Source organism: Sciurus vulgaris, assembly GCF_902686455.1.
Source record: "Sciurus vulgaris genome assembly, chromosome: 3".
NCBI lineage: Eukaryota > Metazoa > Chordata > Mammalia > Rodentia > Sciuridae > Sciurus > Sciurus vulgaris.
In genome coordinates, this window is record NC_136463.1 from 138,543,347 (window position 1) to 138,568,350 (window position 25,004).

At 35.6% G+C, this 25,004-nt stretch overlaps 1 long non-coding RNA gene across 3 annotated transcripts in view; it reads right to left on the reverse strand.

Moving 5' to 3' along the window:
• The window catches only part of LOC306657979, a 90,994-nt gene that overhangs the window by 64,814 nt on the left and 1,176 nt on the right, over nucleotides 1-25,004 (reverse strand). For all 3 annotated transcript variants that reach the window (XR_013762936.1, XR_013762937.1, XR_013762938.1), the window contains exon 2: nucleotides 17,150-17,747. This is a non-coding gene — a long non-coding RNA (uncharacterized lncRNA). The remainder of the gene's footprint in view (nucleotides 1-17,149; nucleotides 17,748-25,004) is intronic.

Genomic DNA, 25,004 nt, shown 5'->3' on the forward strand with positions numbered 1-25,004 from the left:
CATTTAAAAATTGAAAGGAAAGTCAATTTGAAGATTTAATTGTAGTTTGGGTATGTGGATATGGAAAAAAGATGAAAACTGTACAGTTGACCACCCCAAGTCTATAAATCCAAAATTCAAAATGCTCCAAAATCCAAAAAAGTTTAAGCACTGATATGATGTCATAAGTGGAAATTCCACACCTTACCTTACGAGTCAGGTACAGACAAAAGACAGGGACACCAAAAATATTGCATAAATACTAACTTCAGGTTATATGTATAAAGTGTTTATTGAAACATAATTAAATTTTATATTAAGACAGTTCCCATCCACAAATATCTCATTATGTATTGCAATTATTTCAGAATACAAAAAAAATCCAAATATGAAACACTTCTGGGCCCTATCATTTCTGAAAAGGAATACTCAACCTCTACATGAATAATGGTAGATTGGAACATACTGGCCTTCAGAATTATGTTTCAATTCCTTAACTTGACATTCAAGACCTTCCCTGATCCAGACATATTCTCCTTTCCAACCACAACTGTAATTATTACTATTGTAGCAATGGGGGAGCAGATGAGCAATTCAGAGACCCAGAAATGAAACTTGATGTAGGAAGATTATGATATCTGTGTGTATTGTCTATAACTGATAAAGCTTCATCAAATAAATAGCCCCATCATATAAATCTATTATCTCACAGATTTGATCCCCAAACAGCCTCTTATGGTAGCTAGGGCTGCTATTTATTCATTGTTATTTGTGGCAACCATAGACTGAAGGATACTGAGAGATTTGTCCCAGTCTGCAGAGCTCCAGGAAGCTATGCTAAGGCCTGAACCCAGGGTTCTATAAACTAATAATATCAACAATAATAATTACAGAAAAATTTAATTATAGAAAATAAAAACACATGAATATGTGAGAAATTTAGATAAGCCTGAATATAGTTTGGGTTTATTTTCCATTTTTTCCACACATAGCTTTTACACGATTAAAGCAATTGTTTACGCACATTGCTATATTCTAGATATTTTTCACTTAATAATGTGCATAATGATTTTTCCATGTCATTAAATGTGATTTTAGTAAATACGTAGTAGGTCATAATTTTTCAGAAATTTATTTATTTTTAAAACTCAGGAGAGCATGAAATCTTTAAAGAAAAAAAAAAGGGTCTGGTGCCAGCTCAAGTCATATATGTCAAACTGGAGGTTACCATGACGATCCAAGAAAACATCTGTAGGCAGTGTAAAGATATGGGACTAGAGGAGAGACACATGGCAACTGGGGAGCACGCTCACCAAAGAACTGTCGTGTACAAGTCGAATTTAATTGTTTTCTTTACTAGTATGAACTAACAGCCCATGATGAACACATACAAATGTCAGATTTTTAAAAATAATAATAATGAAAAGATGTGAAAAGAAAGAGATATCAAATTTAAGAAAATAAAATCATTTGGACTTAAGCATGTTACTCAAAATGCCTATAATGCATGATTAAAATGTACACATTTAGGTTGAGCATGACAATGCACACCTGTAATCCTGGTGACTCCGGAGGCTAAGGCAGGAGGACCTCAAGTTCAAGGCCAGCCTTAGTCACTTAGTGAGGCTCTAAGCAATTTAGGGAGACCCTGTCTCAAAAAAATAAACAAATAAATAAAAAGAGCTGAGGATGTGGCTCAATGGTAAAGCACCTATTGGTTAAATTCCTGGTATCCAAAAATCACAAAAATACAAAAATATTGAATTAAAAAACGCTCACAATTGATCTCTTTATTACTAATCCTCATGCCCCTTACCAATATGCATTCAGGAATGAAGACTATTGTTTTCTCAATACTAAAGTTGTGTTATTAAAATTAAACATTCTATTTCATTCGAACCTTCTAAAGATATGCATTGGCTTATTTAAAGAATAGTTCTGGCTTCAGCAGTGTTTTGGAAAGACAGTCATTCAGTGTGCATCAAAATCAAATATGATATAACTGTGAAGAACAAGCAAATTTATGAAGAATTCAGTAAATTAGCATCAAATGAACAGTATTGCCTCTACTGTCATTTTCTGCACAACATTTTACAATTCGCATTTTGGGGAGTAATCCCAATTCGTTGATTTTACTGAGTATCTTCAGCTACTGCTAAGAGAACAGATGAATCATTTCTATGCCAGAATGAAATTCTTTAAATATTTATATATGAACACACAAAAAGTCATTGAGTGGGCGAAAACTGATATCTCTACCACTTTGTGATATGTTTCCCTCTCCTTCAAATTCACAGAAAAAGCCAAAGTGAAATTGTGATTGAGGAAAATTTAATACTTCATATTCTTTTAATAGAAATAATTTCCTGATTTTTGTGGCATTTTTCAGAAGTCAAGGGAACAGTAAAAGGAAAGTAGAGAACTTAACTAGAAGTTCTAAGTTCCAATAAAATTTACTGCAAATTAGGTAAGAAAAATATTGAAAAAAAAAGTAGTCATTTGGAAAAGATCAATTTGTGGGAACATATTCACAAATGAATAAAATCATTTAGAAGTTTAGGAAGGAAATAGCTCATTCCGATCCATTCGGTGTTAGTGATTTATGTTAGCAATTTAATTCTAGTAAGATGATTTGACTTACTGGTTTAAAATTGACTTATTTCCTTGAAATTCTGTCCCTATATGAAAACAAATCATTTGATTATCTTCATACACCAATGGTTTTTGTGATGGAAAACATGCCCCTTTCCAACTTCTCCTCACCATCTGCTGGAGAATTTTAATCATAGCATATGTTGAAAAGATGCACAAGAATTACTTTATAATTTCATATATTACCAGCACACACAAATATATGATTAAATTAATGTATGGATTATCTAAGACTCCCCTAGGTAGTCCTGTTTAGTTTTATAACTGAAATTTCTTCTTAACATTTATTGAAACATCTGAAAATTTCATAAAACATTTCCATTTTCTTAATCAAATCTTTAAGAGAACTTGTCAAGACGATCTTTCCTACACAGCTGCCTACTACATCATTTTTGCTCTTAATCTTGTAAACAGTTATGAAACTGAATTCTCTTTGCTAACTCTATTCTTGATATTTCCACTTAGATATTTGTTTGCCATCAGTAGTCCAGTCCTACTTCATTCTAAGCAGGTGATTTTCCAATTCTTAGGAGTAAGTTCTCTGTAGACTAGAATTAGCCAGGTCTAGGGGGTATTCATATACTTTCTAAAATACCAATGATCCAATTTTACTTCTATTAGATTTATATTATTTTTTAAAATTATTTGCTTACATTTTCAGAATGAAAACTGTGGGAGATAGACTTTTCCCCGTCGATACTTTGCACTATATCTTATACAAATAAGGAACCAGTAAATTTAATGTTAATAGATCCTACATGTTTCCAACCTTATAATTTACTAAATTTTTGAAGGAATTTCTTTTCCTTCCAGAAAATCACAGAAGGAAAAAGATGATTTTACAGACAAACACAAAATCGTAGTTCATGCCATTGTACCTTCCATGTTTTCTTCATGTTCTGTGTTCTGTGGAGAACTTCTAGACTTCTCTCTCTCCACCTAAAATTAAAGCTTCTCTGTGGCTTGATGGCATAAGAACTGCATGTATCCACAAATTACAATGCAGAATATCTATCCAAGAGTTAAGTCTTTATATAAAACAGAGCTTTTGTTTGTTACTTGTTTTCCTTGTTCTCATCTTTGGACACACTCTTTTGTGACTTGTTGCACGTATCTGGTACAATGAGAACAGACATCTCCTTTCAAGAAAATATGTTAGTTGGCTTGGACTGGGTGAGTCAATACCAGAGACGATCTGGCTTTGTTGAATGCCACATATTTATTTTCTCACAGTTATGGAAACTAAGATTCCAAATTAAGATGCTTTAGGCTTGGATTTGAGGCCTTTTGATACCTTGCCAATGACCACCTTTTCTGTGTGACTTCACATGACTTGTCCAGTGGACATGAGATGACAAAGTTGGCATGGGGTCTCTTCCTCTTTTTCCAGGTACAATAGTCTTATCAGACTAGGACCCCTCTTGTATGACATCATTGAATCATCATTACCTGCAGACACTTTCTCTGATATAGTCACACTGCAGATTATGGTTTCAATATGTGAACTTTCTGTTAAAGACACAATTCAGTCCACAATAAAAAAATGTTTAAAAATTCTACCACCATTGCATACCTGGCTCAGTTTTTTGTCTCTCTCATTTGTTGAATCTTTTTTTAAACTTTCTTATAGATTATACAACAACATTAATTTAATTCATACTCAGTTTTGACTCTCATTTGTGTAATGGCTAATGATGCTAAATGTTCTTTTGCCTTCTTATTTGCTTGGTGTATGTCCTCTTTGGTGGAATATGTCACATTCATTTTCTAACTGGATAGTTTAAAATGCTGAGTTTTAATGATTCTCCTTATATTTTATATATATGTTCTTTTTCAGCTATGTGATTTTCAAAGATTTTTCCCCCAGTGTATAATTTGTCCTTTCATTCTCTGTTTAATAGTCCTCTCACAGGGAAAAGGGTTTTGCCTGTAATAAGGACCAGTTTCTCAGTTTTTCTTTTTATTTGATCGTTCTTTTAAGTTTTTGCTTAGTCCTAGGTTACCAAATTTTTCTATTTTTATTAGTTTATATGAGTTTGATCATTCTGGAGAATAGTTTTACTATGCCATTTTAGACTAAAAAGTAGATTTTCCATGTGACCCAGCAATTGCATTCTTGAATATATACTGAGAAATTAAGTTCTGTTTTTATTTTTAAAAATGCATACACAGAAGTTTACTTTATTAAAGTTTTATTTTTAATAGCCCAGAATTAGAAACTTCACAAATATCCTCCAGTGGATAAATGATGATCAAACACACTGTAAAGCATCCATAACATGAAATAGCACTAAACAAAAAAGAGATAAACTACTTATTCACACAAGTTCTATGAATCAAATCTTAAAGGAGGAAATTTTGCTGAGTGAAAAAAGTCAAACACATGGTCTCAATTAACTAACATTTGTGACTAATTACAAAGATAGAGAATAAATTCTTGATTCTGGGAGTAATGGTTGGGATAGAGGGTAACCATGGCAACAAAGGGAGAGCACAAGGGAGTCTTTTGATAATGGAGCAGTTTAGAATCTATGAAGGATTTTAGATCTGAACAAACGCAACAAATGCCAGAATATAAAATCAGCATACTAAACCAATAAAAACTCTCTTAGAAATCAGGAAAACCATTCCATTTACAATAGTTTAAAAAGAAAAAAAAAAAAAAGAAGAAGAAAAAAAGAAAAAGAAAAACTAGAATATACCTAACCAAGAAAGTGAATGACCTGCACAAAGATTTTCAACACTGAGAAAAGAAATGAAGAAGACATAGAAGATGGAAAGCCCTCCCATGTTCATGAACTGAAAGTATGAACACTGTTAAAATGTCCACACTACTGACAGCAACCTACAGATTCAAAGCAATCCCCATCAAAATACCAAGAAGGGTTTTCACAGAACTAGAGAGAACAAGCCTAAAATTCATTACCCCTCCCCCAAAAAAAAGAAAAAGGAATAGCCAAAAATAACCAAATTAATCCTGAGTGAAAAAATAAAAGAACAACAATCCGGGAGATACCAAAATATCTGATTTGAAATTTCATACAGAGCCATAGTAAGAAAAATAGTATGCTAGTAGCATGAAAACAGACACATAGACCAATGGAATAAAATAAAGGAGGTAGAAAGAGTCCACACAGTTACACTCATCTGACTCTTAAAAAATTGTTAAAAACATATATTGGACAAAAATATGATTTTTAAAACATAGTGCTGGGAAAACTGGATATCCATCTATATAAAAGTAAAACCATATTCCTTTCTTCCGCGCTGTACCAAAATCAATTCAAAATCGATCAAAGACTTGAGGCCTGAAAAATTGAAACTGCCAGAAGAAAACATAGAGGAAACACTTCAAGATATAGAACCAGGCAACAGCTCCCGGAATAAGATTCCTATACCTCAGAAAATAACGGGAATTGACAATTGACAAAGGGGACAGCAAGCATCAAATTATCCTACTTTATCTGCTGTTAGGCACAGGGTCTCTGGTCTAACACGTAGGTCCTGACTTTGAGTTGAGTTTTGTGCAGGATGAGAGATAAGGGTTCAATTTCATTCTACTACATATGGCTATCCAGTTTTCCCAGCACCATTTTTGTTTTGTTTTGTGTTTTTGGATTGGTTTATTTAGCTGAGCATGATATTCTCCAGCTCCGTCCATTTACCAGAAAATACCATCATTCATTCTTCTTTTAGGCTGAGTAATATCCCATCATATATGTGTAGCACATTTATTTATCCATTCATCTGTTGAAGGGCATCTCAGTTGGTTCCATAGTTTAGCTATTGTGAATTGAGCTGCTACAAACATTGATGTGCCTGCATCGCTGTACTATCTTGATTTTAAGTCCTTTGGGTACAAACCAAGACGTGGGATAGCTGGGTCAAATGGTGGTTCCATTTCAAGTTTTCTGAGGAACCTCCATACCAATTTCCATAATGGTTGTACCAATTTGCAGTCCCCACCCGCAATGTAGGAGTGTACCACTTCTTTACCAACATTTATTGTTGTTTGAACTCTTGATAATTGCCATTCTGAGTGATGTGAGATGAAATCTTAAAGTAGTTTTGATTTGCATTTCTCTAATTACTAGAGATGTTGAACATTTTTTCATATATTTTTTTGATTGATTGTATTTCTTCTTCTGTGAAGTGTCTGTTTGGTTCCATAGCCCATTTATTAATTGGATTGATTTTTGGTGTTCAGCTTCTTTAGTTCTTTGTATATACTGGAAATTAATGCTCTATCTGAGGTGCATGTGTTAAAGATTTTCTCCCATTCTGTATGTTCTCTTCATATTATTGATTGATTTCTTGGTTTTAAAATTTTATACCTTATTTATTCATTCACTTATTCTCTGTGTCTGCTCCTTAGCATCTGTCCACAACCCCTACAACAGCCTGGCAAATAGTAGCTGCTCAATAACTCAAAATTTTGGGGGGTCACTGGGGATGGAACCCAGGGGTGCTTAACTGATGAGTCACATCCCCAACCCTTTTTAAAATATTTTATAGAGAGAAAGGGTCTCACTGAGTTGCTCAGGATCTTGCTAAGTTGCTGAGACTGGTTTTGAACTCGAAATCCTCTTGCCTCAGTCCCCTGAGCTGCTAGGATTACAGGTGTGCACCACCATGCCTGGCTATTGAGTGATGTTTTTGAGTGATAAATAACATTTTTCTCTAATTAATTAATTAATTAAATTAAACTTTATTATCTGTTAGGGACCAGATGCTAAGCTAAGAATTATGTGAATAGTAAACATGAACAAAACATAAACTATGAAGAAATATTTTGACTTGTGATATCTAAGATGTGCTTTAAAATAATTTAGAAAAAAAGGTGGGGGAACAGTTAAGAAGACTGGCCAAATATTGTCAACTACCCTACTAAGGCAGCATGCTAGAAATGGGGGTTACTATTTTATTCCCTTGACTTTTTTTTTAATTAAAATCTTTTTTATTTTTACAGACTGAATTTTGATTCATTATACACAAATGGGGTACAACTTTTCATTTCTATGGTTGTACACATTATAGATTGACAACATTCATGTAATCATATATATACATAGTGCATTGCTATCTGTTACATTCTACTATCTTTCTGTCCTCCACCCTCTTACACCCCACTTTCCTCTACACCTTCCAAATATCCTTCAATCTTCTATTCCCCACACCCCCCTCATTATATATTGTCATGCACTTATCAGAGAAAACATTGGATTTTGGTTTTTTGGGCTTGACCTATTTCACTTAGCATAATATTCTCCAATACCATCAATTTATTGCAAATGCCATAATATTATTATTCTTTCTTAATTTATTTTTATTGTAAACAAATGGGATGCATGTTGATTCTCTGTACATGGAGTAAAGGCATACCATTTGTGTAATCATACGTTTCCATAGGGTAATGTTGTTTGATTCATTGTTATTTTTTCCCTACCCTCACCCTTCCCACCCATCCCACCCCATTTTTCCCTCTATACATTTCCTCCTTCCTCCATTCTTGTCCCCTCCCCCCCCCCAATATGTGTCATCATCCACTTATCAGCAAGATCATTCTTCCTTTGGTTTTTTTGAGATTGGCTTATCTCAGGTAGCATAATATCCTCCAATTTCATCCATTTGCCTACAAATGCCATAATTTATTATTCTTTATGGCTGAGTAATATTCTATTGTATAAATATACCACAATTTCTTTATCCATTCATCAATCGAAGGGCATCTAGGTTGGTTCCACAATCTGGCTATTGTGAATTGAGCAGCTGTGAACATTGATATGGCTGTATCTTTGTAGTATTCTGCTTTTAAGTCCTTTGGGTATAGGCCAAGGAGTGGGATAGCTGGGTCAAATGGTGGTTCCATCCCAAGATTTCTGAGGAATCTCCATACTGCTTTCCAGAGTGGCTGTACTAATTTGCAACCCCACCAGCAATGTATGAGTGTACCTTTTTCCCCATATCCTCACCAACATCTATTGTTGCTTGTATTCTTGATAATCGCCATTTTAATTGGGGGTGAGATGGAATCTAGGGTAGTTTTGATTTGCATTTCTCTTATTACAAGAGAAGTTGAACATTTTTTCATATGTCTGTTGCTTGTAGAACTTCTTCTGTGAAGTGTCTGTTCATTTCCTTAGCCCATTTGTTGATTGGATTATTTGTATTCGTGGTATAGAGATTTTTGAGTTCTTTATACATTCTGGAGATTAGTGCTCTATCTGAAGTATGGGTGGCAAAGATTTTCTCCCACTCTGTAGGCTCTAACTTCACATTGCTGATAGTTTCCTTTGCTGAGAGAAAGCTTTTTAGTTTGAATCTATCCCAGTTATTGATTCTTGCTTTTATTTCTTGTGCTATGGGAGTCCTATTAAGGAAGTCTGATCTTGGGCCGAAATGTTGAAGATATGGACCTACTTTTTCTTATATAAGATGAAGGGTCTCTGGTCTGATTCCAAGGTCCCTGATCCATTGTGAGTTGATTTTTGTGCAGGGTGAGAGATAGGGGTTTAGTTTTATTTTGCTGCATATGGATTTCCAGTTTTCCCAGCACCATTTGTTGAAGAGGCTATCTTTTCTCCATTGCATATTTTTGGCACCTTTGTCTAGTATGAGAAAATCGTATTTATTTGGGTTTGGGTCCATGTCCTCTATTCTGTACCATTGATCTACCTGTCTACTTTGGTACCCTTACCATGCCATTTTTGTTACTATTGTTTTGTAGTCGAGTTGAAGATCTGGTATTGCAGTACCCCCTGCTTCACTCTTCCTGCTAAGGATTGCTTCAGCTATTCTGGGTTTCTTATTCTTCCAGATGAACTTCATAATTGCTTGCTCTATTTCTGTGAGGTATGTCATTGGGATTTTAATTGGAATTGCATTGAATCTGTATAGCACTTTTGATAGTATGGCAATTTTGACAATATTAATTCTGCCTATCCAAGAACATGGGAGATCTTTACATCTTCTAAGGTTTTCTTTAACTTCTTTCTTCAGTTTTCTGTAGTTCTCATTGTACAGGTCTTTCACCTCTTTTGTTAGATTGATTCCCAAGTATTTTATTTTTTTTGATGCTATTGTAATGGGGTAGGTTTCCTAATTCTCTTTCTGAAGATTCATCACTTATGTATAAAAATGCATTGGATTTATGAGCATTGATTTTATATCCTGCTACTTTCCTGAATTCACTTATGAGTTCCAAAAGTTTTCTTGTGGAATTTCCCGGTTCCTCTGAATATATAATCATGTCATCAGCAAACAGGGATAGTTTGAGTTCTTCTTTTCCTATTCCTATCCCTTAATTTTCTTGGTCTGTCTAATTGCTCTGGTTAGAGTTTCAATGACAATGATGCGTAGAAGTGGTGAAAGAAGGCATTCCTGACTTGTTCCAGTTTTTAGGGAAAAAGATTTAAGTTTTTCACCTTTTACAATTATATATGCCATGTGCTTAGCATGGTTGGCTTTTACAATGTTAAGAAATGTTCCCATTATCCCACTATTTTTCTAGTGTTTTGAGCATGAAGGGATGCTGAATTTTATAGAATGATTTTTCTGCATCTATCGAAGTAATCATGTGATTCTTAACTTTAAGTCTGTTGATATGGTGAATTACATTTATCGATTTCCGAATGTTGAACCAACCTTGCTTCCCTGTGATAAAACCCACTTGATCGTGGTGCACTAGCTTTTTAATATATTTTGTTTGCAATTTGCTAAGATTTTGTTGAGAATTTTTGCGTCGGTGTTCATTAAGGATATTGGTCTGAAATTTTCTTTCCTCAATGTGTCTCTGTCTGATTTAGGTATCAGGGTGATATTGTCATCATAGAATGAGTTTAGGAGGGTTCCCTCCTCTTCTATTTCATGGAATACTTTGAGAACTATTGGAATGAGCTCTTTAAAGGTTTTGTAGAACTCAGCTGAGAACACATCTGGTTCTGGACTTTTCTTTGTTGGTAGGCTTTTGATGACTTCTTCTATTTCATTACTTGAAATTGATCTATTTAAGTTGTGTATGTCCTCCTGGTTCATTTAGGTAATTCATGTGCCTCTAGAAACCTGTTGATGTCTTCAAGATTTTCAGATTTGTTGGAGTATAGATTTTCAAAATAGCTTCTAATTATGTTTTGTATTTCACTCGTGTCTGTCGTGATATTTCCTTGTTCATTCCAAATTTTAGTAATTTGAGTTTTCTCTCCTCTTTGATAGTGTGGCTAAGGGTTTATCAATTTTGTTTATTTTTTCAAAGAACCAACTATTTATTTTGTCAATTTTTTTTCTTTTGTTTCAATTTCATTGATCTCAGCTCTGTATTTAACTATTTCCTGTCTTCTATTACTTTTGATGGTGATCTGTTCTTTTTCTAGGGTTTAAGCTGTAGTGTTAAGTCGTTTATTTGTTGATTTTTACTTCTTTTATTGAATAGGCTCCATGAACTAAATCTTCCTCTAAGTACTGCTTTCATAGTGTCCCAGAGATTTTGATATGATGTGTCTTTGTTCTCGTTTACTTCTAAGAATTTTTTTATTTCCCTCCTGATGTCTTCTGTTATCCATTCATCATATCATAGCGTATTATTTAATCTCCAGGTGTTGGAGAAGTTTCTGCCTTTTATTCTGTCATTTATTTCTAATTTCAATCCATTATGATCTGATAGAATACAAGGTAGTATCCCTTTTCTTCTTGTATTTGCTAACGTTAGCTTTATGGCATAAAATATGGTCTATTTTAGAGAAGGATCCATGTGCCGCTGAGAGAAGGTATATTTGCTCTTTGTTGGATGGTGTATTGTATATATGTCCATTAAGTCTAAATTATTGATTGTGTTATTGAGATCTATGGTTTCTTTATTTAGTTTTTTTGGAAGATCTGTCCAGTGGTGAGAGAGGTGTGTTAAAATCACCTAGTATTATTGTGCTGTGGTCTATTTGATTTCTGGAATTGAGAAGGATTTGTTTGACGTACATGGATAAGCCACAGTTTGGGGCATAGATATTTATGATTGATATGTCTTGTTGATTCATGCTGTCCTTAAGCAATATGTAATGTCCTTCTTAATCCCTTCTGACTAACTTTGGCTTGAAGTCCACATTATCTGAAATGAGGATGGATACTCCAGCATTTTTGCTGTGTCCATGTGCATGGTATGTTTTTTCCCATCCTTTCACCGTTAGTCTGTGGGTATCTCTTCTATGAGGTGAGTCTCTTGCAGGCAGCATATTGTTGGATCCTTCTTTTTAATCCAATCTTCCCGTCTATGTCTTTTGATTGATGAGTTCAGGCCATTAATATTCAGGGTTATTATTGAGATATGATTTGTATTTCCAGTCATTTGGCTCATTTTTTGTTTTTGACATGATTTGGTTTCTCCTCTATTTGGCTATTTCTTTAGGCTAGTTCCTCCCCTTGCTGATTTGAATCATTGTTTTCATCCCTTCCTCATGGAATATTTTGCTGAGAATATTGTGTAATGCCAGCTTTCTTTTTGTAAATTCTTTTAGTTTTGTTTATCATGGAAGGATCTTATTTCATCATCAAATCCTAAAGTAAATTTTGCTGAGTATAAGATTCTTGGTTGGCATCCATTTTCTTTCAGGGCTTGGTAATGTTGTTCCAGGCCCTTCTAGCTTTTAGGGTCTGGATTGAAAAATCTGCTGGTATCCTTATTGGTTTCCCCCTGAGTGTAATTTGATTCTTTTCTCTCACAGCCTTTAAATTCTGTCTTTATTTTGTATGCCAAGTATTTTCATAATAATGTGCCTTGGTGTGGGTCTGTTGTAATTTTGTATATTTGGAGTCCTCTATGCCTCTTGTATTTGATTTTCCATTTCAGTCTTCAGATTTGGGAAATTTTCTGATATTATTTCATGGAATAGATTGTTCATTCCTTTGGTTTGTTTCTCTGTGCCGTCCTTTATCCCAATAATTCTCAAATTTGGCCTTTTCATGATATCCCATAATCTTGTAGATTCTGTTCATGATTCTTACCATTTTCTCTGTTTGCTCCACTTTGTTTTCAAGATTAAACATTTTTGTTCAATGTCTGAGGTTCTGTCTCCAGGTGTTCTATCCTGTTGGTTATGCTTCCTATGGAGTTTTTAATTTGGTTCATTGTTTCCTTCATTTCAAGGATTTCTGTTTGTTTGTTTGTTTGTTTGTTTTTTCAGTATCTCTAACTCTTATTGAAATGATCTTTTGTTTCCCTTATTTGCTCTTTTAACTGTTGATTGGTGTGATCATTTAATGCTTTTGTTTTAATTATATAAATTCTGAACTCTCTTTCTGACATTTCTTCTGCCATGCTGTCATTGGGTTCTATTGATATACCATCTAGGTTTGTTTGGGACATTTTCTTCCCTTGTTTTCTCATATTGGAGGGACTCTGAGATATTGCAGATTTCCTCTATTGGCTTTTAGTTTCCCTGTAGATTTCCAGCATATCACCTGCTATCCTTCAGTAGCCTGAAATCTTGGAGGAACTTGATAATGCAGTGCTTCAGAAGAAAGTTGCCCCTGGCCAGCTGCTGGGTGCGGGACTCTGGGCTGGGTGTGCTTGGAAAGCCTCTCACTAGGCGGGTCTGCTCAGAGAAGCTGGCTGTGGGCTGGGCCTGCCGCCAGATGGAGCTGGGCTGCTGGGGAAAACCTCTTGCGGCCCTGCCCAGCTCCGAGAAGCTGCCCACTGTCCTGACCTGCTGCCTGGGCCAAGCTTCACCTGGTGGGAGCGACTCACCCAGCGTCTCTGCATTCGTCTGAGTCTCTCAGTAACTCCCCTTCTTGAATCCTGAGTTCAGTAGCATCAAAAGGTGCAGTCACCCTCTAGTCTGCCATCTTGAAACCTCATATTATTATTCTTTATGGCTGAATAATATTCCATTGTGTAAATATACCACAGTTTCTTTCTAGCTATTGTGAATTGAGCTGCTATAAACATTGATGTGGCTGCGTCACTGTAGTATGCTGATTTTATGTTCTTGGAGTATAAACTGAGTAGTGGGATAACTGGGTCAAAAAGTGGATCCATTCCAAGTTTTCTGAGGATTCTCTACACTGCTTTCCAGAATGGCTGAACTAATTTGCAACTCCACCAGCAATGTAAGAGTGTGCCTTTTCCCCACATCCACACCAACACCTATTATTGCTTGTTTTCTTGATAATATCCATTCTAATTATAATAAGATGAAATCTTAGAGTTGTTTTAATTTGCATTTCTCTAATTACTAGAGATATTGAACACTTTTTCATATGTTTATTAATTGCCTGTATTTCTTCTTCTGTAAATTTTCTGTCCAGTTCTTTGGCCACTTATTGATTGGGTTCTTTCTATTTTGGGTGTAAAGTTTTGTAAGTTCTTTATAAATTTTGGAGATAAGTGCTCTATCTGAAGTGTGTGTGGAAAAGATTTTCTCCCAATCTTTAGGTTCTCTTTTCACATTATTGATTGTTTCCTGTGCTGAGAAAAAGCTTTTTAAGTTTGAGTCCATCCCATTTATTGATTCTTGCTTTTATTTCTTGCACTATGGGAGTCTTGTTAAGGAAGTCTGGTTTTAAGCCAACATGATGGAGATTCAGGCCTACTTTTTCTTCTGTTTGGTGAATGGTCTCAGATATAATTCCTAGATCCTTGATCCATTTTGAGATGAGTTTTGTACAAGGTGAGAGATAGGGGTTTAATTTTATTTCACTGCATATGAATTTCCAGTTTTCCCAGCACCATTTGTTGAAGAGGCTATCTTTTCTCCATTATAAATTTTTGGCACCTTTGTCTAGTATGAGATAACTGTACTTATGTGGATATGTCTTCATGTCTTCTATCCTGTACCATTGGTCTACCCGTCTATTTTGGTGCAAATACCATGCTGTTTTTGTTACTATTGCTCTATAGTATAGTTTAAGGTCTGGTCTTGTGATACACCCTGCATCATTCTTCCTGCCCAGGATTGCTTTGGCTATTCTGGCTCTTTTGTTCTTCCAGATGAATTTCATGATTGCTGTTTCTATTTCTATAAGAAATGTCATAGGGATTTTAATTGGAATTGTCTTAAATCTTATACTGTCTTTAGAAGTATGGCCATTTTGATAATATTAATTCTGCCTATCCAAGAACACAGTAGATCTTTCCATCTTCTAAGGTCTTCCTCAATTTCTTTCTTTAATGTTTTGTAGTTTTCATTATAGAGATCTTTCACCTCTTTGCTTAGATTGATTCCCAAATATTGTTTTTTGAGGCTATTGCAAATGGAGTTGTTTTCCTTATTTGCTTTTCAGATGTTTCATTGCTTTTGTATAAAAGTGCTTTAGATTTATGTGTGTTGATTTTATATCCTTCTATTTTGCTTAATTCATTTATGAGGTCTAGAAGTTTTCTGGAGGAGTTTTTGGGATTCTCTAAATAGAGAATCATGTCATCAGCAAAGAGTGACAGCTTGAGTTCCTCTTTTCCTATTCATATCCCTTTAATTTCTTTAGTCTGTCTAATTTCTCTGGCTAGTATTTCAAGGATGATGTTGAATACAAGTGGTGAAAGAGGGCATCCCTGTCTTGTTCCAGTTTTTAAAGGGAATGCTTTCAGTTTTTCTCCATTAAGAATGATGTTGGCCATGGGCTTAACATAAATAGCCTTTACAATATTCAGGTTTGTTCCTACTCTCCCTATTTTTTCTAGTGTTTTGAGCATGAAGGGTGTTGTATTTTGTCGTATGCTTATTCTGTGTCAATTGAAATAACCATATGATTCTTATCCTTAAGTCTATTGACATGATGGATTACATTTATTGATTTACAGATGTTGAAGTATATGCTGTCTGATGCTTTTCTCTCGCAGCCTTCAAAATCCTATTTTTATTTTGTATGTTAGGCATTTTCATTATAATGTGCCTTAGTGTGGATCTGTTGTGATTCTGTGCATTTGGTGTTCTGTAAGTCTGTTGTATTTGATTTTCCATTTCATTCTTCAAGTTTGGGAATTTTTCTGCTATTATTCCATTATATAGGTTGTTCATTCCTTTGGTTTGTGTCTCTGTGCCTTCCTCAATTCCAATAACTCTTAAATTTGGTCTTTTCATGATGTCCCATAGTTCTTGGAGGTTTTGTTCTTGATTTCTTACCATCTTCTCTGTTTGGGCAACTTTATTTTCAAGATTAAATATTTTGTCTTCATTGTCTGAGGTTCTGTCTTCCAAGTGGTCTAGTCTGTTGGTGATGCTTTCCATTGAGTTTTTAATTTGGTTTATTGTTTTCTTCATTTCAAGGATTTCCGTTTGTTGTTTTTTTTTTTTTTTTTTTTTTTTTTTTTTTTTTTTTTTTTTTGAGAATCTCTATCTCTTTGTTGAAATGATATTTTGCTTCCTGCAGTTGCTCTTTCAACTACTTATTGGTGTGATCATTCATTGCCTGCATTTGCTCTCTTATCTCATCCTTTGCTTCATGAATCATTTTAAATATGCATAGTCTGAACTCCTTTTCTGACATTTCTCCTACCATACTGTCACTGGATTCTATTAATATAGAATCTAGGTTTGTTCAGATCATTTTCTTCCCTTGTTTTTTCATGTTGTTCACGTATCTTCCCCTCTAGCAGTGCAGATCTGGGGTATTGCAGTTTCCCCCCCTACAGGCTTATAGTGACCCTATCGGTTTCCAATATCTTTTCTTTAAGGGGGAGATCAATATTAACAGTGCCCAGTTCAGATAATATGCAACCCTAAACCAACTAGCCCCTATGAGAATGTTAACAATACTGTCATGATAAACATAATGAGTTCAATTATTATCTTCAGTATAACAAATAGATTTGCAATAAGGTCTGCAGTTTCCAATGGAGGTTGAAGAGATGGGGAGGGGTTTAGGGTATAGCTGTTAATGGGATAAGGGAAGAATATATAGAAGTTCTAGATCATAGAAGGAGTGAGCGTGTAATCAAAAGAAGTTGGTTGTTAGCATGCAAAAAGGTAGAAAGAGACTCTGAGGGAACAGGTAAACAAAAGGAAAAGAGAGCAAGAAAAGTAAGGAAATGAAAACTTAAAAATTTTCAATAAGGAGAAAAAAAAAAACTACACTATAACAGTTATATAGTATTCAAACCTCCCAGTCTTCTATAGTCTGATGCATGAGAGGTACCTGATAATGAGCTTCCAGTCTCCAGCAGGCATCTCAGAATGAGATTTTCCCCACCTAAAGATGGAATCTCTGGCTTCCAGGATTATCCAAGATGACCGCTCTGGCTTCTAAATGTGTTGGCAAATGGGAGTGATTGGCTGGAAGTCCTGGATGCGGGGTGCAGTTAGTTGGGCAGAAGTCCTAGAGACGAGGTGTAGTCAGTCAGTCAGTCTGGGGGTCCTGGTGGTAGGGCGCAATCAGTGGGTCTGGGGGTCCTCATGGTGGGGAGTGGTCAGTCAGTCTGAGGGCCCTGGAGGCAGGGAGTGGTCAGAGGAGCTGAGGGGTCCTGGAGACAGGGCTCAGACAGTGTGGCCAGGGTTCCTACATGTCCTGGCTGTCGTCTCAAAATGGCAGCACCCACATGTAACCAAAACTGCAGGCAGTGTGACAGTGAACTTCCAGGCAGCTGGCACTCCACTGGTGGTCTGCGATCAGTCTGCTGGTTGCTGTCCAACAATCGGCAGGTGAACCTCGGGCGGTGGGTGATGGGTAGGTGAAAGGCAGGAGATGGACAGGCAAGAGGCAGGCAAATGGCAAATGGTAGGCGCCAGACAGTGAGCAATCTGCACTCAAAAAGGTGTCGTTATGCTGGCAGACTGCAGGTGACCACAGTAGACAAATGGGGTAAACAGCAGGGGATCAATAAGAAGCAAAAACTGCCTCGCCAAGAAACAGATATCCTCTGCTTGAAACCTGAGTAACGGAGCGACAAGGATGGCAGCCTCCCTCTAGTCCACCGTCTTGGATCTCCCCAGCACCGTTTGTTGAAGAGGCTATCTTTTCTCCAGTAAATGTTTATGACTCCTTCGTCTAGTATGAGTTTACTGTATTTATGTGGGTTTGTCTTGTGTCTTCTATTCTGCTCTGTTAGTCTTCATGTCTGTTTTTATTCCAATACCAGGCCAGTTTTTTAGCTGTCCATCATTTCAGCTTAGGAACCTACTTCCTCAATAAGACTCCTAAAGCGAAAGAAATAAAATCAAGAATCAATAAATGATATGGTATCAAATTTGAAAACTTCTTCCCTACAAAGGAAATAATCAAGAATGTGAACAAAGCGCCTACAAAATGGGAGAAAATATTGTACCACATGCACCTCAGACAGAGCTTAATCTCCAGGATATACAAAGAACTAAAAAAACTTAACACCAAAGGAACACAAATAATCCAATCAATATATGGGCAAAGGAACTGAACAGGGACTTCAAAAAGAAGATATACAAATTGTCAAGAAATATAAAAATATGTTCAACATCTCTAGCAATTAGAGAAATGCAAATTAAAACTACACTGAGATTCCATCTCATTCCAATCAGAATAGAAATTATAAACAATACAAGTAACAATAAATGTTGGTGAGGATGTAGGGAGAAAGGGACTCTCACAAACTGGTGTTAGGGTGGGAATGCAAATTGGTGCAACAGCTATGGAAAGCAGTATGGAGATTCCTCAAAAAACTTGGAATGGAACCATCATTTGATCCAGTTATCACACCCATTGGTCTATACCCAAAGGATTTAACATACAACATACAACAATGAGGCAGTCACATCAATGTTTACAGCAACTAAATTCACAGTAGCTAAGCTAAGGATACAACCTTGGTGTCCTTTAACAGATGAATGCATAAAGAAAATGTGGTATATATATAAATGGTGGAATATTATTCAGCCATAAAGAAGATGAAATTATGGAATTAGCTGGTAAACTGATGAAACTAGATGCTAAATGAAATAACCAGACCCAAAAAAATCAAAGGCCAAATGTTCCCTCTGATATTGGGATGGTAAACCACAACAAGGGAGGGTGGGAAGGGAAGAACAGAAGTCCACTGGATTAGACAAAGGGTAATAAAGGGAAGGGAGAGGGAGGGGAATAGAAAAGATAGTAGAATTAATCAGCCATAACTTTCCTCTCCTTGTATTTGTAAGCACAATCAGGGTAAATCTGCATCAATTACAACCACAAGAATAGAATCCTAATTAGAATAGTGTTTATGTGATCAGCCAAAATACACTCTACTGTCATGTATTTCTAAAATGAACAAATAAAATAATTTAAAAGTCTTTATCACTGCAAAGAACAAAGAAACCAATTAGCAGAGTGAAAGACACAATCTTCAGAATTCGATTAAAATATTTACGAGCTCTTCCTCCTCCTCTCTCTCTCTCTCTCTCTCTCTCTCTCCCTCTTTTTTTTTTTTTTTTTTCTTTCTCGTGGTGCTGGAGATTGAACCCAGGGCCTTGTGCATGCAAGCACTCCACCAATTGAGCTATATTCCTAGCCCCCAGTTCCTCTTCTGACTGAAGATTTACATCCAGAATGTGTAAAGAACTCAAAACACACACACACACACACACACACACACACACACATATTAAAACAATCAATAAATGGTCAAATGAACTGAACAGAAATTTCTCAGAAGAAATACAAAAGACCAATAATTATGTGGGGAAAAAAATGATGTTCAACATCTTTAGTTATCAGGGAAATGCAAATCAAAACTCTGCATTGAAATTTCATCTCACCACAGTCAGAATGCCATCATCAAGAATAGAAACACCCAGGCATGGTGGCCCACATCTGTAATCCCAGTGGCTGAGGAGGCTGAGGCAGGAGGATCCTGAGGTCACAGCCAGCCTCAGCAAAAGCAAGTCACTAAACAACTCAGTGAGACCCTGTCTCTAAATAAAATATAAAATAGGGCTGGGGATGTGGCTCAGTGGTTGAGTGCCCCTGAATTCAATCCCCAATACACCAATATCCCACCACTCCCCCCAAAAAAGACAGAAAAGAAACAACAAATACTGGCATGTATGCAGAGAAAACAAACCCTCACACATTACTGGTAGGAAACTCAATTCTATGGAAATCACTATCAAGGTTCCTCTAAAAACTAAAAGTAGGACTACTGTATGATCCAGCTACACCCCCTTTCAGTATATATCCAAAATTTTAAGTCAGCATACAATAGAAATACCTGCATACCATGTTTATTGTGTCATAATTTGCAAGCGCCAAGTTATGGAATTGACCTGGGTGCTTGTCAAGAAGTGAATGGATGAAAAAAAAGTATATATACACATACCTGGGGTGTTATTCAGCCATAAAGAGGAGCAAAATCGTGTCATTTTCAGGAAAACAGATGGAACTAGATATCATCATGCTAAGCAGAATAAGCCATATTCAGAAAGATAAGTACATTTTTTTCTCTTATATGTGAAAGATGGGAATGACAGGAATGTAGAAAAGAGACAGTGAAGAGTAACAGATTCAGGGGGAGGGGGAGGGTAATAGTAGGTAGTAGGGGTATAAATGGAAAAACATTTTATATGCATACACGAATATGACACAAGGATGCACACTATTCTGTGTAAATGAATATACTCTAATAAAAATGAACCTTTAGTGATTTTTGTATGAAACCACCAATATGACAAAATGATAAAACTGTGTAGGACTGCAGACTCAGGGACCCACACAGAAAACAAGTTCTTGTAAGTCTTGAAATCTGAATAAACTCTGGGGTTTTTACCGATGTCAATTTCCTAGATTTGACTTTATAGTATAGCTACCCAAGATGATAACATTTGAGGGGAGGATAGGATAGGTAGATGAGACCTGTGTGCAGATTTCTTTGCAACTCTTATGAACCTATACTTAATTCAAAATGAAAACGTAAAAGTAAAGTTCTTAATTACTGGATGTTACATCTAAATAAATAACAATAGTTTCCAATAGATTGGTACCGAACTCTGCCTTTGTAGTTTTGCAAGATGAATCTGTATTGAATATAAAAGCATCTGTGGCTGGCATTGTCACTGTTTTCCACGTGTAGTCATGAATGTAATCTGAAGGCAGGAGTTTTCAGCTCTGACAAGGAGGCGTCTTCTAACACACGCCTTCACTTTCACCGCTTTCCTGAACCTCACTGCCGCACCTGCTCCAGCTTGTCAGAACAATTAATGTTCTATTGAAATTTTTCTCCAAAGTCTATTAGGTGATTTATTATACATGCAACAACCTTTTTGTGTTAGTACCAAGGACTGAACCCAGGCATGCTTAACCACTGAGCCACATCCCCAGCCCTTTTTTATTTTAAGACAGCATATTGCTAAGTTGCTTAGGGCCTCATTAAATTGCTGAGGCTAACTTTGAACTTGTGATCCTCTTGCCTCAGCCTCCAGAGCCACTGGGATTATAGGAGTGCACCTCTGCACTTGGTGAGGTTCACTAGGATTGTAAGATCTTCAGTTTAATGGAGTTTTCATTATTTATTTTCTGATTTTCATTGATTTTATCTTATTTTTTCCAATAAGCACAAAAATATCCTACGCGTACTTCTCTATAAAGGCAGTTCCACAAAACATCTATTTAAACAGAGAGTTTCTAAAGAAATGAGAAATGGTGAAATAAAACTTTTTCTTGGAAATCAAATTCCTGATCTGATTCAGACATTTAAGAATCAGTCTTGATACTGATGACTGAACTTGAGGATAATGGTTCTGATCAGTTTGGTCTGGCTACAAAGCAAAGGCTTTTTACTTTGGGCTTTTAATCTCCAACTGGTAGGGGAATCAAAGGTGGTATGATTTTTACTGTTATATTGACTAGTGTTCAAAATCTCAGTTATTAGTTTTCTCTTAAAAATTGTTATTGCAAAGCTATTTAATAATAAAGTGGAAATATAAGAGCGGGCATGCTTATCAGAGTGAAACAAGTGAAACCGGCCAGAGACCCCCACCCAGAAGACCCTCACCATAATTGTATTATTAGTTTGTTAACAAAATATCAGCAAAGATTTCTGCAAAAGAGCTCAATGTGGTTAGAACTTCCTGTTTCCAGTTGCTTTGTCTTGCAAAAGCTAAGTTTAGCTGTGAATTTGTTGATATTACTCTTGTTTCTGTGTAAAGCATGTGAAACCTCTGATTATTCAAAAAAAAAAAAGACAAAAAGCATTTTCTGAAAGTTCAAAGAAAAAAATTACTTTTATGTAGACGTTTCAAAAAATATAAACCTCCAAACCCCACCCCCACTGGGTTTAAAGTCCAAAGAATTTCTAGACTCTTTTTTTTTTTAATTTATCTTTTAATTTTTTTTTTACAGACTACATTTTGATTCATTGTACATAAATGGGGTACATCATTTTGTTTTGGTTCAGAGAATTTCAGGTATGAGCCACATTCTGGATCAACCAGCTGCAATCAATAATCCTGCTTCCTGAAAATTCCTCAGGTGTCCAGCAGAGTAGATGTAGTAATTTCTGTCCTACATTACAAGGACATATATCTTTTGCAGTCCCCTTCTTTACTCAAATAAAATATTAACTATTAAATTAATAAATAGCCTTTAATGAGGGGTTAAGTGATGGATGGTCCTTGAAATAAATGAATGTCTCTTAAGAATCACTATTATTAAATAAGTGACATAGAGAACAATTTTAAACTAAAGAAAATCTAAATGTTAACCCAAATCCAATAAGGATGAGATGGTTGAGGGATAATCAAAGAATCTGTTTAAGCTCATTAGAGTTTCACATTTGAGCAAAGAGGAACATCAAGGCTTTGGAGAAGCCATTATAGTAGCATCCACCAACAAACAGTACAATCCAAACTCTGAAGCTAGCAAGAATACAAATCAGGTGAGCAGAGCATTGATTTTCAATTATGCTAAGTGATAGATTCTCAGACTTAATGATCAAAAACTCCTATTAGAGCATATGATTTAAATGTCAAAGTTCTTGGATATCCGAAGAAGTCCCCTCAGTGTCCCTGCAGTTGTCATTCATTTCTGCAGATACTTAGGAACTGATCAAGAATATGGCCAAGATTAGAGGGAAAGCACTCTAGGGACACAAATCACTTATGTGTCTAATTAAAATAATAATTAGAATTAAGCAAGTTAATTTGTAGCCTTTTGACTCATGTTTGGATTATGAAGTATTGGGGTAATTAACTAAAAATATATCTACCATTTCTACTCCTCAGACTGGCCACTATTGTTGCTATTGACAGTATCATAATATTTTCTTCAAATTAAAGCACAGTAAAAAATGAAGTAAAATTGATAAAAGCAGTTTAGCTTAATTTAAATTGGGGGAACTGGGGAGTAGGGTATTATATCTGTGCTTGCTCAGTGTTAGGCCACCTGCAATTCCCCTCAGTGCTTGACAAGGATTCCGCTGAGTAATAAAGATGTTTGCAAAGTCTTATCTCATTGGGAATTTGGGTTGTGGGCTTTCCTTCCTTACTTGCTTAATATGTGTAGATTTGCTATTAATATTTTATGTGTTTTCCCTAAAAATAGGGGTCTTAACAGAACCAGGGTTAGAACATAAAATCAGACTTCTTATGGAACAGTGATTTCAGATTTAGTCATTTCCTATGAAACTCTGAGTAACCAAGATTGCTATGAGAAAATACAAAAACAGATTCTATCTGCCGATCCCTGTTGACTACTTTTAGATAACCTGAAACACGTAGGCAAATAATTCCAACCCCATCAGGAAGGAATAACAGGAACAGAAGAAATAAAGGTTCCTCAATGTTAAGTTCACACAGTATAAGATGATATCATATATTTGTTAGCTTAAAATGTCCAGGGTTTATTAACTACAGTAGTAGTCACATGACTGATGTTTATTCAACCCTACTGAACTTGCTTTAACCTTTATGATTAGTTAAATATTAATATGTCTTATTGTTTAGTTAAAGGTTATCACAAGTAAACAATTACTAAAAATGATTAGAATATTTCATTGTCTAGTCTAGTAATAATCATACAAAATATTTTTGTTTTTCTCCTTGTGACTTTTTCCTATTCTGAAAAAACATGTGGAACTGCCTACCTTTTAATGTATAAAAAGCTGGCTGGGAAAAATAAAATTTAGAACATAGCATCCATTCCTTGAGTTTGTGTTGCTTTGTTCTCCACCGTGCCTACGCCTACTCCATCACCTGTGACCACTACGACCCCCCGCTAGGGCTGGACCCCGGCAGCTCAGGCCCCACCCAGCCCCATACTACGGGAAAACCATTAAGCTTAGGGACTTACACAGTACAATTTGGAAGCTCTGTATGATGGCAATTCCAAAAAGGTGTTATTAGACAACAATGAAAATATTTTAGAATAGGAAAAAATACTAAACTACTAGTTCTGTTTGGCTGTATTACCAGACAGAGAAAGTGTTTACCTCTTTATTGACATAACTATTGGATAAATGGACATAAAAGAAAGAAATTAAGATGAAAACAATTGAAGCCAACAAACAAATCTGAGAGTCAGACTTGGTCACTGCCTAAAAGAGTCACAGCAAAGATAAATCATTAGTTAAGGAAGATCACCTCTATCTCACATGCTAATCTGGCAGTTCAATTGCAAGAGCTTTCATAACTCACCTAATATATAGAAACACATGGGTCCTAGACTCCCAGATCTGCTGCTTGATAGATACGTAAAAGTGAGCAAGATACTTAAACCCAGCTGTTTCAGATGCTGAAATTGTAATAATAACAATATTTCTCTTGTCCAATTATTAATTCATTTATTCAACAACTGTTTATGACCAAATGCTACGTGACAGTCACATCATTGTGGATTTTCCCAAGAATAAGATACATGCATGTCAAGAGGACTTTTAACACGCAGTTACACATTAAGCAGAAGAAACAGAGAGTAAACATATGTATTCAAACATGTGTTCTCTTAGTAGATAAAAGAGAAACACATGGTCTCATGGTAGAATAAAACAGGTTTATAGTAAGGATGAATATGAGATCATAGACAATAACCACAGGACAAAGCCTGCCAAAGGATATTTTTGCTTGTGTTTTGGGGATGAATAGGACACTGTGGAGTCTGATAAAGTTTGAGTGATTCCAAATCGGGCAGAACCACAGGTTACCAGTTTTTCTGATTCACAAAGGGAAAGCTTTCAAAGAATAAAATAAGTCTTGATTGTTCATATTTGATTTGAGAATATGATAAAACATCTTATAAAATGAGAAATATAAAAGCCACGAGATAGAAATGTATGACTTTTTAAGAGGGATATATATCTTGGTAATATATGTTTTGTGAAAGAATTATAGTATTAGTAGACAAAATAAAAATAGCCATACAATATCAATATAAGCAAAGGAATATAACAGGAAGAAAGGGAGCTCAGGATAATACTGTAACCTAGAAATTCTAAGATCTGTTGAAGTGGCTGA